Source organism: Cynara cardunculus (genome assembly GCF_001531365.2).
Source record: "Cynara cardunculus var. scolymus isolate 2C chromosome LG 15, CcrdV1, whole genome shotgun sequence".
In the NCBI taxonomy this organism is placed as follows: domain Eukaryota; kingdom Viridiplantae; phylum Streptophyta; class Magnoliopsida; order Asterales; family Asteraceae; genus Cynara; species Cynara cardunculus.
The window spans coordinates 5,646,463-5,661,721 of NC_037542.1; positions in this window are offsets into that span (position 1 = coordinate 5,646,463).

The window sequence follows — 15,259 nt, forward strand, 5'->3', positions numbered from 1 at the left end:
ATTTAAAAAAAAACTAAATTTTATTCTAAAATTATATTAATAAAATATAAGTATGTTTCACTTTATTTTATTCTTGTTTTATATAAAATTCCTCTAAAATATAACACAAACATTCATATTTCATTATGTTATATTGATATAAAAAGGCATAGAAACGTGAGCCAATTTAGAGACCGGGATTGGCGGCATGCTTTAAGGGTGGAAATTATATACATAAAAGATAAAAAGCACAAAATAATGTAGGCGATGTTTTGTACACAATATGAGAACAAATACGACGTCGGTCGACCGGAATATTTTGTTTCCTTATTTTCATTTTATTAAACTCACACAAGAGAAAAATAAAATAAAAAAGTATTTTACGACTCTCATGTTTTTTATTTAACGTAAAAATTATTAAACGGAGCGATTTGGTTTTGTTAAATTTTTATTATTTCGCGTGTCGGTTTGGAAAAATATCAAACTCAGAGCAGTTCTGTTTATCGATGGTAGATCTAGAAACTTTTATCGTTAAATAGAGATGTAAAAGATATTTCAAGATCAATAACCCATTTGAACCCAAATAATTTCGGGTTATTTAGTTTTCAAATTAAACAATTCAGTTAACCCAATGAAGATGACTTATCCCATTTATTTTGAGGTTAATTTTTTTTTTAAATATTTTAGTTAAACCGAACACATTACACTATTATTTATATATTTTACTAATCCCGGTTAAACTGAAAGCATATGAATACATTAAATATTAATATAAAATTCGAGTAATTCATAATTGACCAGATAACTAGAGGAAGAAACCATTAAACCAATTTGCAATAAACAAAACATGTTGACATTTGATGTTAAACTTATTTATGAAAAATCTAGTGAAAGATAAGTCATAATGCTTAATATTTAATGAAAAAAAATGTAACAATAGCAAAAAGAATTAGAAGGTAAAAATTAAGCAAATAAATTAAATTTCGTTAGAATGAATTCAGATTGTAAAGACCAGTAAACCAGAAATAAAAGACAAATAAGTAGCAACCTGTAAATCAAATTAAATAACAAACTCAAGAACTGTAAATCAAATAAAAACTAACGGAAATCCAAATGATTTGACAAATGACGTATTATTCAACTCAATAATAGTTGTTGATTTTGGTTAAATTAATCTTAAACTTGAACATTCATGTTCATGTAGAACATCAATCCAGATGCATATTCATAACAAAAAAAATTCAAACGAAAATCCATGAAGAAGATAAAAGAACATCAACAACACATACAGTACAAATTTATAACCAAAACCCTAAAAGGGGAAACAATGATTACATGGACGATTCTTTATTGAGGGTGTGGTCCGCTTCTGCTGACTGAATTATGGATTTAATTTATCGTAGTTATATTAAACCTAACGATCTAAATAAAAAGTATAGATTAAAGAGAGAAATCAAGGGGAGGAGGCTCACAAACAGATATCGATGGGAAAAGGGAAGAACAACCTTCGTATAATCGTGTAGCCATCATTCCTGTCAATCCAGGTATCTGTAACCAGGAAAATGTAATATTATCACACTTTTTTTTTCAAAAATAAATCAGGAAAATGTAAAAAGTCTAAATTGTCCCTCTCTTCCAATTTTTTTAAACCACTGTGACTTAGGGGTGAGCATAGGCGGGTATCTACCCTATTTGACAGGAACCAGAACCAACGGTTCTTGAAATATTGGAACCAGAAACTGAACCGGTTAGAGCGGTTCTTGATTTTTGGAACCGGAACCGGAACCGCCGGGAACCGGTTCTGGTTTCGGGTACCCGCTTCCTAAGATATTAAAATTTTGTTATTTAAAAATACAAAATAAAACATTACCAAAACACTAATAGACTAATAGTAAATGTTGAAAGTTTAACGATTACATATTATAATTGTAAATGTTAAAAGTTTAACGATTACATACTATAATTGTAAATGTTCAAAGTTTAACGATTACATACTACAAATCCAATTAAACACACAATTTAAAAAAATACGAATCATTTTATCTCAAATTCTGAATCTGGTTTCAACTTCTTGCATACCCATCACATTCTCAACCTCGTATGGTACCTGTGAATAATTGAGTGTTAAAAAAGCTGCACATATTTTTAACTAAAAACAACACATATTTTTAACAAAAAAACTACACATTTTATATAAAAAAACTGCACAAACTTTGTATAGAAAATTGCACATGTTTTTAACATAAAATTACACAAATTATAATTTTTTTGCACAAATTATATAAAAAAAATTTATATTTTTTTAATTGAAAAATATCGGGTACCTGCTGGTTCCGGATACCCAGTCCCAACGGGTAATGCTTCTGAAAAATTAAGAACCGGAACCAGAATCATTCTCAATCAATTCCGTATTTTAGGAAACAGAACCACTCATATTGGTTCTGGTTCCAGAACCGACAGTTCCAAAATAGTTTCAATTTTCCGCTGCTCACCCCTACTTTGACTTGTAGATTTTAAACCGTGGAGATAAAACCAAAAGGACCCAAATTTGTAATTTACTTTTCCGAAAATCATTACTTTAAAGTAAATGGGATTTTAAAAAATAAATGGATTAATAAATTACTTTTCATTCTTTTTTAAGAAAAGCTGACAACTTTACAGAAAAAAATATTTTAAATTTAGTTGAATATTTTTATAGTTGACTTTTCCACCAACTTTCACTCTTGATTCCATACATCTTCATTTATTTCAAGTTTTTTTTTAACGGCAAAAAAAAGAATGTTAAGGAAAAGAGCTTCGGTACAATCATCATCTCCTCCCAAACATCCTAAAAAAAGCTATAAAAAAACTAGCAAGACGCTAGAAAAGATACAAAAGAGTTAAAATAAAGCTAACAGATTACAATCCCATCTAGACCAATCAATATTATATTTAGATCTAAATTTAATCCAAGTAAAAAGCATAGCTTGAGAATCCACCATCACTGCTTCCCACGAGAACCTTTTGTTATTGAAGATCACATCATTTCTTGCCTTCCATGTWAACCAAAGAATGCTCCCGATAAGTGCCTCGATCATTTTTCTTTGTTTCTTCGATTTGGCACATTCAATCAGATTGACCACCATCTGATCAAGGGAAGAATGATTGCCAAAGTTTATATCACACCATCTCTCGACCCATCTCCATATCTCTTTTGATTTTTCACAGACGTAAAAAAGATGTTCTTCCGTTTTCACTTCTCTTCCACAAAGCTGGCAAGAATCAGTTTGCAATTGTATACCTCTTGAACCAAGATTCTGTCTTGTAGGAATTCTCAGAAAAAGCCTCCATAAGAAGCAATTTATTTTTATCGGAAGCCATTTGCACCATATTGATTGCCCCACAACATTACCATTAAGTTTCTCATCCAAAATAGCTCTCATGGATTTGACAGTGAAGATCCCAGTACTATCCCCCACCCATATCCATTTATACCTACCATTAGAGAACTCATAATTCCTTACCACATTTTGTAATTCGGTAACTCTATCTGAAAGCCTGCTATTAACGATTGGACTCTCCAACCAAGGTCAATTCCATAACCTCCCATCGCTACTATTTGGAGTATATATCGATCAGCAATGAAGCATGATCTATTTCTTTCAAGAATAAACAAGTCAGGGAGCATACTGTTAAGAATATTGTTACCAGCCCATTTGTCAATCCAAAATTTTGTTTCCTCCCCATTACCCATAACACGAATGAATAAGCGATCTAAATCAACATTTAGAGGGAATAGAGCCATACCTGCCTTTACAATATTTAGCCACACACCAGAGCACCTCGGATTAGCCATGGAGTTTGAATCTGCACCTGACACCCCATGAATCGCTTTAATAACTTGCCCATAAGGCATGCTCTTCTATCTTTAACCTCCACCACCATTTTATCAAGAGAGAAATGTTGGCAGCATTGAGCGAGCCAATTCCGAGTCCACCCATTTGTTTAGGAGCAACAACATTCTGCCACTTCACCCAATTAAYCTTAGACYTCCCAGATGCATTCAAGCCCCATATAAATCTTCTTCTTATTTTTTCAATTGCCTCTATTACTTTATCGGGGGCTTTAAAAAGTGAGAAAAAAATACAAAGGAATGCTACCCAAGACCGATTTACAGAGTGTTACCCTWYMTCCAAAAGATAAATTTTTTCCTTTCCATTTCGAAAGTTTATTATTCACCTTGTCAATTATTGGTTGCCAGTTCCGAGCAAGGTTCATGTTTGCCCCCACAGTGACCCCAAGATAGGAGAATGGTAGCTTTGCTCGGTCACATTTAAGGAAATTGGAAAAGATTTGTACCTCATCTTCATGTACACCAATGCCAAACACCTTACTTTTGGAGAAGTTCACCTTTAGACCTGAAACGAGATAAAAGCAATTCAGCAGCCTGGTCACTGTATACATATTTGACGCCACCCATTTCCCTAGGAAAATTACATCATCAGCAAAGAGAAAATGTGATAAAGTGGGACCATTTTTTGGGAGAGACACTCCATGGAAAAAGCCTTTGTTTGTTGCCTCCATCATTGCGATATGCAAACCCTCCATTGCAATGATAAAAAAGAATGGCGAGAGGGGGTCACCTTGCCTCACCCCCCTCGAGATGGGGAATTCATCAGTTGGTGCTCCATTAATCAAAACTGATGCTTTAGCAGAAGCAAGACAAGTCCTCCACTTAATGCCAAATTCCATTTGTTCCAGCATAGAATCGATAAAACTCCAGCTAAGACTATCGAACGCCTTCTCAAAATCAACTTTAAAAAGAAACATCTCATTTTTCRATCYTTTTGCCCAATTACRAACTTCGTTAAGCATTAATGGCCCATCCAACATTTGTCTTCCTTCGATATAAGCTAGTTGTGCCGGACTTACTACTTTTCCAACTACATACCTCAACCTCATCGAAAATAGCTTAGCTACAATTTTATACCCACAACTGATCAAGCTTATCAGGCGAAAATCTTTTATTACAAGAGGATCATTGATCTTGGGGAATAGAGAGATGAAAGGAGAATTACATCCTTGAGAGAAATAGCCATGAACTTCAAAAAATTCCACTACTCTGATCACATCCTTTTCGACAAGAGACCAAAAATGCTTGATGAATTTAAAAGTAAATCCATCCGGTCCTGGGGCTTTCTCACTTCCACAAGACCAAACGGCCCTTTTAATTTCTTCCGTGAAAAACGGGGCTTCAATAAAGGTCTTATCTTCAACAGGAAGTTTTTTGAATAACGAACTTTGAAACTTTGGGCGAGAATGCATATGTTCACAAAATTTGTTTGAGTAGAACCCAAACGCCTCATTCTGAATCGACTTCGGATTAGTTTCCCATACCCCATTAACAACGAGACCATTAATCTTGTGTCTGTTCTTGTTTGCGTTTACAACCCCATGAAAGAAAGAAGAGTTCTCATCTCCATGGATCACCCATTTCACTCTGGCTCTCTGTTTCAAATCCAAAGTATTGGCATATTCCAGATGTTTTACTTTTGCCTTCCATTTTTTTCTATCTTCAATTTCAGCATCCGAAAGAGGACCCGATTCTGCCTTTGTTTCCAGATCATCAATTTTCTTTTTGATTTCTTTAATACTATATTTTTCTTTATACAATACATCGACCTTCCATTTCTTAATCGCCCCTTTTACCGCTCTTAATTTGGCTGCTAATGTCAAATCAGCCGTACTCCTGCACTTAATTGAGTTCCAAGCAGTATGAACTAAATCCCGAATATCTTTATGAACAAGCCAAGAGTTAAAGAACCGAAATGGAGTGGGACCAAAATCCGCTGAATTGCAAGTGAGAACAATCGGGCAATGGTCTGAATATTCTTTTGCAAGAATCGTAGCATTTGCGTCTGGCCACATCGACAAGAACTCCGATGAGACAAAAAATCTATCCAATTTACTAAGAGAGGTCCCATCATCACTCATCCAAGCATACAACCTTCCCCCAAGCTTAATTTCGTTTAACTCAGAATCTCTTATGAATCCATTAAAAAATTTTGCACCAGCAGAGGAAAAAGTTGAGCCAATTCTCTCCCCTCTGTCCCTTAATTCATTAAAATCTCCCATCAAAATCCATATACCACTCCTAGAATGAACCTGATTACTTAATTCGGTCCACAAGTTCAATCTAGAATTGAGCTGTCTAGGAGCGTATACATTTACCACAAAAACATCAGTGTTTAACCCTTTTATACGCCCAATAACGATAATGAAATTGGAATGTTTCAAACATTGAGATTTCACAAATAAGTTGGAGTCCCAAATGCACACCAGACCCCCCGATCTCCCTTGAGAAGCTACAACCTCAAAATCAAAATTGGAATTACACCAGAGAATCGAAGGATTGACATTACCCGGATTCGCAAATTGAGTTTCTTGAATCGAAAGGAAGTTCACCTTGTGTTATTTAATCAGTCTTTTCACCCATTACGCTTTCTGATTACCCCCAATACCTCTTACGTTTAGAGAGAACATATTCATTGGGGAACATTTGATTGCTTCTTATTTCCTGATAGCAACTGCCTGGTTACTTCTTCAAAACCGTCCATCTGAAAACCAATCTCCTTCCCAAAATTCATTGTTTCCAGAACTTCTGCTTCCAATCTTTGCTCACCCGATTCCTGCTCAGTAACCACGCCTGCAGGTACTGCCGATAAAGGGGTAGATCTAATTGACATCGCAAATGTAGATCGTTGAGATTGGAGAATACGATTCCTCACATTTCTACGATTATCCCAGATCATGGCTGACGAATCTTTAAACTTTGATCTCCTTGACATGCTTTTGGAAGTGAAAAATTCTGCCCTTGACTTCTTGACGAGGAAGACGATGTAAATGGTACGTGTAACACCCTAAAAATTTATTATTCGTAAAATAAATAAATGTTAAGGGTTAAAATTTAAAGAGTAAACGACATACGRGATYAAAGTGTCGATACTCGAAAAATATGATTTTATTGCAATAAATAAAATCAATTAAAAAAAACATTTTGTATTTAATTGATTTGGGATGAAAATGCAGAAAGAAAAACAAAAGGGACTATTTCTGCCAAAAGTAAAAAATTAATTTGGAAGTGATGAGATTGGGAAATCATTCCCCAAATTCACGTTTTTCCTATTCTAGAGACCGTTTGACCATTTATAAATTGGAGTTTTCGATTGAAATTTTGTGGAGACATTCCTAAGGGTGTAAGGGAGTAAACGTCTTTGGAATTTCGAGATTTCATCAAGAAACGAGAGAGATATCGAGTTTGAAGCGACATAGGGTCATTCCGCACAAAAACGGCGATTGGAGGTAAAATACTCAACCAAAATTGATGTATAATATATGGTTGGCTTTATTTTTCAATTACCTTTCTGTTGGTATAAGTCTCGTAGGCTATGGTGACTTGTATGTCGAGCGATTTAGGCTAGAAGCTGCTGTGGCGGCGGCTCGACGAGATTCGGGTACAAAAACTCAAAATACGAGTTTAATATTGAACCGTAGGGGCTGTAAATTTGGATACGATTTGGGATTAATATTGTATATAAGATTTTGTTGAAAAGAGATTTGAGGCTCGTTTATTTACTTGGATTAATCGAAATAAATCGGGATGTTTCGATTAAGTTGGTTAAAATTTGGACATCAATTGTAAAAGTTATTAATTAATWGGAKTTTCATATTTAAATTATAAAAAATAATTTAATAACTTATTTCGGGAGTTGTGACTAGATAATTGGGGGATCGGACGTTTTTATAACGAGAACCGTATATAATTAAATGTTGGGTTTAATACGTCGTTATTTATTTTGGATATGAAAAATTCCATTGGGGAGGGGGGTATATGGCGACGAGGTATGCTTGGGGTTGACCCGTTGACCATGCCCACCCTAAGGTTGACCCATTTGATTTTCGGGTTGATTTTTTGGGGAAATGTCAATACTCTAATTATTGAAATATAATTACATGTTATAGGATATTACTCAGGGACGAGGTTTAGCCAAACAGAGCTATTCAGGTGAGTCTTCATGAGATTTTAATTGGGATGCATGCTTACGTACAAATTATTTGAGCATTACATTATTTTTTTATGTACATGTTTATGGGTTTATTACATGTATATGAATTATCATTGTGGGTTGCATTCTATTTGTTTACGTGTTTTCAAACATTAATTAGCATGTTATAAACGGGTTAATATTTTTGTCGGGTATGGGAAGGGGTCAAAAGTCATAGGGAGGGCACATCCTAGCCTAGGGATGGGTGACTGTACAAGGGATAGCCGTGTAACCCGGGGAAGTGCCGATGACGGTAAGACCTTAACCTGACGGGAAATTAAGAGATCTCATTATTATTTTAAAAAGGTTTGAAACAAATGTGCATATTATTTTATTTGGGGCATTGTTTGTTTTATGCATGATGAGGTGTGTATGATTGTGCACAAAAACCATCAACTCACCGAACTTTATAAAGCTGACTATTAGTATGCATCTCAGGTGCAAGAGGTTCAAGGGTGGACAAGAGCGAGATTCTCTCCTAGACAATTATATTATTGTTATATTTCGGATGGTTAGGTTTATGCTTAAACGCATTTTGTAATGTAACTCGGTATGAGACGGGTTAGCGTTGAGTTATTAATTTTAATTGAATTTGTAAGACTTCCGCTGTAATAAGGTTTTATTAGCCACTATATTTTGGGGTTATTTATTGTTATTTAATGAGAATTACGTGACACAACGCATAGTGAAAATGAAGATGTTACAGTACGTTCAGGTCAAAGGTATGGTCATTGGGCTTATCTTTTAAAAAGTCACCATCATTAAATTTTTTTTTATCCTATCATCTTTAACAATCTTGGGCCCATTAACCATAATCTCTTCTTGATCATCCAGCCCACTAGAAACTAGGCCAAAATACCCATCATCATGTTTAGAAAAGTCTACAGCCTCCTTTCCACTACTTTTTGACAACGGCTCATGTTGACTCTGCATGAAAAAAGAGCCAACCTCATCATTAGCCACTTTTTTGGGACCGGGTAATAGATATCTCTCCCTCTTCGAGAACAACCTCTTCAACTACCATATTTGCCAGCGACTTGTCATTCCCCTCCCCCATTTTCGGCGCCATCATCTCCGACGATTTTATTGCATTCTCTCGTTCAAAGATTTCGAAATCATCATAATTTTGTCCAACTTTACCGTCCGAGTCTTGAGAGTACATCTCCTCATCCGAATCATCGACGACTTCCTTATCACGTGCGAAATCCGGGACCCATGATTCTCGTAACTCCGATAACTAGGGGTGAGCATAGGCGGGTACCCGGAACCGGCGGTTCTTGAGATATTGGAACCGGAACCGGAACCGGAACCGGTTAGAGCGGTTCTAAAATTTTTGGAACCGGAACCGGAACCGCCGGGAACCGGTTCCGGTTCCGGTTCCGGTTCCGGGTACCCGCTTCCTAAAATATTAAAATTTTGTTATTTAAAAATAAAAAATAAAATATTGCCAAAACACTAAATAAATAAACAAGAATACAAATTATACAGAATAATGGTTACACATATTGTTTAACGATTACAAACCATAATAGACTAATAGAAAATGTTCAAAGTTTAACGATTACATACTATAATGGTAAATGTTCAAAGTTTAACGATTACATACTATAATGATAAATGTTCAAAGTTTAACGATTACATACTATGAATCCAAGTGAACACACAATTTGAAAAAATACGAATAATTTTATATGAAGAATTTAGATGAAAAATGAAGATGACGGTATGCTTTCAAGATGTAAACCTAATATAAATTTGGTATTAAAAAATAATAATTATTTTTTTATTGAAAAATACCGGGTACCCGGCGGGTAGCGGTTCCAAAAAATTGAGAACCGGAACCGTTCTCAATCGGTTCCGTATTTTAGGAACCGGAACCGGAACCACTCATATCGATAACCATATCCTATACGACTTATTCTTCCGATTAACAAGAAAATGCTCATCTAATTTTTTATGAACACTAGTGAGAATGCATGCTTTTAGACATGAAATATCAGGAGATTTCCATTCGCAATCGATCGGTGAAAGCAGACGACCATATTTCCCCAAAATTGACCGGATGTTAGATTCAATTCTTAGATGAGGGGGAAGACCTATGAGACTTACCCACACCACCCTTTTCTCAAACGTCGTATCGTAACTATATTCCGTTAACCACTCGAACCAATTCTTCCAAACTTCCTTTTTTGAAAAGTTTTATGCTTCCATCAAAGTATGGTAAGTAAGAATGAACCAGAGATACAAAACCAAACAACAAAGTGTCCAAACACAATCAAAAGAACACAAAGGATTACAAAAAAGGAGAAAAATGAAGCCAAACCTCCCCGTTGCGGGGACACGAAGTGGAACATGAAACGATTAGTCGAACATAGGGGTAAGTTGGGATGAAGTAAACCACACGTCTCATAAAATAGATCCCTCATGGAGTCTATTTGAAACCGACATGAAGGAACGAACTTGTATATCGTCAAGCAAAAGATCTGTCGTGAGCGACTTTTACCTGAAAATGACATCATTTTGATGCTTCCATACCATGTAACACGTAACCGAAACGGTAGCAAGGTGTAACACCCTCAAATTTGTAATGAGCGACTAAATTCAAATTTTTGATAATACATCAAATAAGGATATAAATCCCTTTTTGTAAATCAATGCTTAAATTATTTCCAATAGCAAAACTAGATTTAACATTAACAATTGATAAATTAAGTCTTATTTAAGATATTGTCAAGGTCGGGTGTTGCTAAAACCCAATAGCAGTTGCTACCTTCAAATGCGGAATACTTCATCAAATGACTAGATTCTTCTCGTGCCTTTAACTAGCACTGACCACATTATATTGTCGCTAGTATCGTTTCCCAAAGACCTGATGTATATGCTAGCAAAGAAAAAAGTTAGACTTAACGCCTTGTAAGCTTAATCAGTTTTCATCATAAGAATACAACGGTAAAATTAAAAGATTGCTTATTAAATATAATTTTTTTCTCAAATGAAATGTCTTAAACGTAAAAACAACATCTTTCCAATTATTTTAATCGTGGATAAAAGACTCTAATATTCAGAATGTCCCGAAAATGACAAATAAGGTTCAAACCCAAAATCACAAATATTAGAAGAATACTCCATACTTGAAAGCAACACTACAAATAAAGATAATACTATACCCAAAATAACACCTGGTGACGGGGGAGACCTGTATCCATCAATTGTGACGAACACATAAGCCACAATCAATGTTATATGAGCATCTCTTATGGATAATTAATCATTGACATCAGCCAAATCCAATTTATAGTTGAATGAGATAATAACCAGTGACATCAACCAAATCCAATCTATAGTCAATTGAGATAATAAGCTTGTTAACTTGGAAATTACATAATAATCACAATGACTATTTCCAATTTAGAAATAGAGATTCTCATCCCTTATATATTCCATAAAACGATTCTCATGCCTATGGATCCATTGTATTACAGTCTAAAATTACACGACACTAATTGAATGACTAACGTGCACAAAATGTGTAATATATCAAATAAATATGTCATAACCACATATAACCCCAAAAGCCCATCATAAAGCAAATTAAATCGGACAAATGTCCCCAAGACCCATTGAAGTCAAAACCGAGCCAAATGCTTAATAATTCCATTGACTATAAAATAAAAGTAATCGAAAGGAATGAAACATATTTGACTAATGTTTATGCAAATACATGCTCCAAGGAAATGATTAACCCACAAACCCATTGAGACAAACCATTTCCAAATGAAATCATATCTTATTATCTCCAAAATGTCTCATAACACAATAACATGCATTTCACAACAATTAATAAAATCAAATACATCAAAATACATTAATATCAAATGAATATCCATTTGTACAATAAACCACCAAAGGTACATTTTGGAGATTTATTCATCAAAATACCTAAAAACCCAAACATAAGTGTTTTACAAGATTTGTTGACTCAAGTTTACCAAATATGCGTACTTCATCAAATACTCATCACATTTGATAAATATCAAGTAAAAAACATTAATATTTTAAAACACACATTTTGGCATATAGATAGTTTTTACAAAGTAACTTGAACTCACCTCACTAGGTTAAGTTAAACCTAGATTTCAAACCCATCTCCAAAACTATTGTCCAAGCCAAAGAAGTACCACACATTAACTCTAGTTTCAAACCACCAAAAACCCAAATATAGATCTTATAATGCTTACCTCTTCAAACTTGCAAGATCTAGGCTCAATCCCTTGAAATATCCAAGTTGAATCTCCTCAAAAAGCTCCAAAAGTATTACCAACAACTCCCAAAAAGCGCCCAAAATGAGATAGGATTGAAGTGCAATGGACAAACCCTAGCTAAAAAATAGGGTTTAAAACCCGATCTGGGCATTTCCGCGACCTTAGTCGCATGGTAAGTCGCTCGCAACCCGTTTTGTTGAAACAAAGAGTTGTGTGGCTTTTCCTGTGGCCTAGTAGCGAGAAATCTGTTTTGTTCCCGATTTCACTTTTCTCTACTAGAACTGGCCCGTACCATAAGCTCTTAAGGCCCAAAGCCACTCAAGATTAGGGGAGAGCATCGGACGGGTCGGATCGGATCGGGCCCAAAAATGGGTAACCCGATCGGGTTTCGGTTTACAAAGACATACCCCGAAGTACATTGTTCGGGGTTCGTGGGTAGTCAGGTTCGGGGAAGATCGGGTTTGAGGATTTTCGGGTCGGGTTCGGGGAAGATCGGGTTTGAGGATTTACAAAGACAAACCAATATGCAGCTAAGTGATCAATGCATTGTGTATAAGTATAACCCAAGTGTAAAATTTTATGAACCTAAAGAATAAAATCAAGCCCAATGGCAGCACCTATAATATCCCAGAAAACTTTACATAATATGGCTATAGCTCTCATTTTGTAAATCTGCTGAGCTTTTGGAGTTCATAAGAGCAAGCTACACTTTGGAGTTCGGAATCAATACAACCATATAAAGCATTTGCATCCAAGAAGCTCTCGTAGTCGGACGGCAGGTGGCGGTCGGAATCTTGCACTTCGGTCTTCGGGTACGGCTGCGGCAGTAGTAGTCGGACGAAGGTCGTATCGTAGTCGCAAGAGGAAGAGTGGAAGACGGTATGCGATGAGCCGATGACTGCCCTACCGTAGGCTAGAGATGGCCAAATGGGCCCGGCCCGGCCCGGGACCGCCGGAGGACCGGGACCGGGACCGACAAAGGACCGGCCCGGGACCTGGACCGGTAAGGACCGGTTATGGGACCGAAAACCGGGACCGGTTGAGGTTTTTGGTAGTTTCGTGGGACCGGGACCGACCGGGACCGGTTATGGGACCGACTATGGACCGGCCCGGCCCGGCCCGAAAATTCAATTAATTTTATAAATAAATGTATTTTTAAATAATTTTATAATGTATTTTTATAAGAAAACGTAATTTTAATTATATTAAAACGCATTTTTAAAGTGTATTTGAGTGACCCAATTGTAAATTTTATAATGTATTAAAAATATATATCATTAAAAAAATAAAATAAAAAATCTTATTTTTTTAATGAAGGACCGGTTGGGACCGGGACCGGGACCGGCGGCCCATAACCGGTTATAAAGTACCTATACCGGTCCTATAATTTTCGACCGGGACCGGGACCGAGACCGGGACCGGTTACGCCGGGACCGGTTATGGCCGGTTATGAGAATGGTGAGGACCGATTGGGACCGGCCTGGGACCGGTTTTTGGCCATCTCTACCGTAGGCTACTACTAAGCAAGCCCGTTTACATATCAAAGGCCCAAGCCCAACATCTCAACTTAATCCATAAGGCCTAATGAGATCGGGTTTCGGGCGGGTTCGGGTGATGGATCGTGGGATCCTACCCGATCCTACAATACCCGATATAAATCTCGGATTCGGACTTCGGGGTAGTTCGGGCGATTATTTCGGGTTCGATGTCGGGTTTCTTCGGGCGGGTTTTTCGGGTTTTGCTCAGCCCTACTCAAGATATGATCTCTAAAGGCTCATTACAGTACATCAATCTTAAAGGTATGCCCATAAAATACGTGTCTTACAAGAGGCGTTGCACCCACAGTTAGAAATGTGTGGATCTATGATGATGAAAGAAGATCGGTTGTTCTGAATTGCAACTCCTTGTTCAGTCCCCACCAATCTCGAACTAAGTTTGGATTTTGGCCGCAAACGTGCACTCGACGATGAATTGATCTACAGATTCGACTGCTTTATCACAAATTGGACACATGACTAAATGCAAGTCCATGACACACTTATCCAAAGCTCTGCGAACTGAAATTCGACCCTGAGATGCTCGCCACACAAATATATTCTCTTTTCTCAACACCAATTTGTTCCATTGATGGGGGTTTGCCACCATTTTGGAGCCACTTTTCCTCAATTTGGATCTTTAGAGACTTGGTGGAAAACTCACCATTATCGTCTAAACTCCACCACTATTTGTCCTTGCGGTCCTACGAAGGCTTTTGAGATTGTAATTAAGAAAGCAAATTAGTAAGTTCCCCTAGAGTCTGACCTCTCGAAAATCTAGTCCAGTCCCAAGACCATTGCTAACCATCATCAGACCACTGACCCCTATTTCTAACCAAGACTTTTCTATTCGATTCAAAACTATATAATCTTGGATAACCTTCACATAGTAGGGTGTCACCTATGCAGTGATCTAGCCAAAAGGATACACTCGACCTGTCCCCAAGTTTTCTTTAACAAAGGATGAGGTAAAATCCATACCAAGAGCATTTATATCTCGCCCATAATGATACTTCCCTACAGACCCCCTTTGCAATTAGAATTTCCCCTCGCTACCCGACTCAATCCTTCCACAACGCCATACAGGCTAGCTATTGTAGATGCCTATAAGGATGTTTCTCGGTCAAGGAACACTACCACCATTTCCCTAATAAGGCCAAGTTTATTGCTTTTAGACCCCCTATCCTCAAACCTCCCATTTCAAGATGATACAAAGTTTTGTTCCACCTAAATCAATACATCTTTCCCCCACCCGAGCCACCCTAGAAAAACTCTCTTCTCACTCTCTCAAGTGTGTTTAAAATACTCGCAGGGACATGGAATGATGGAATAAAGAGAAAAAAAATACAGAAAATGACATGACGGAAAAAATATAGAAAACGAGGTTCTTGAAGATTCC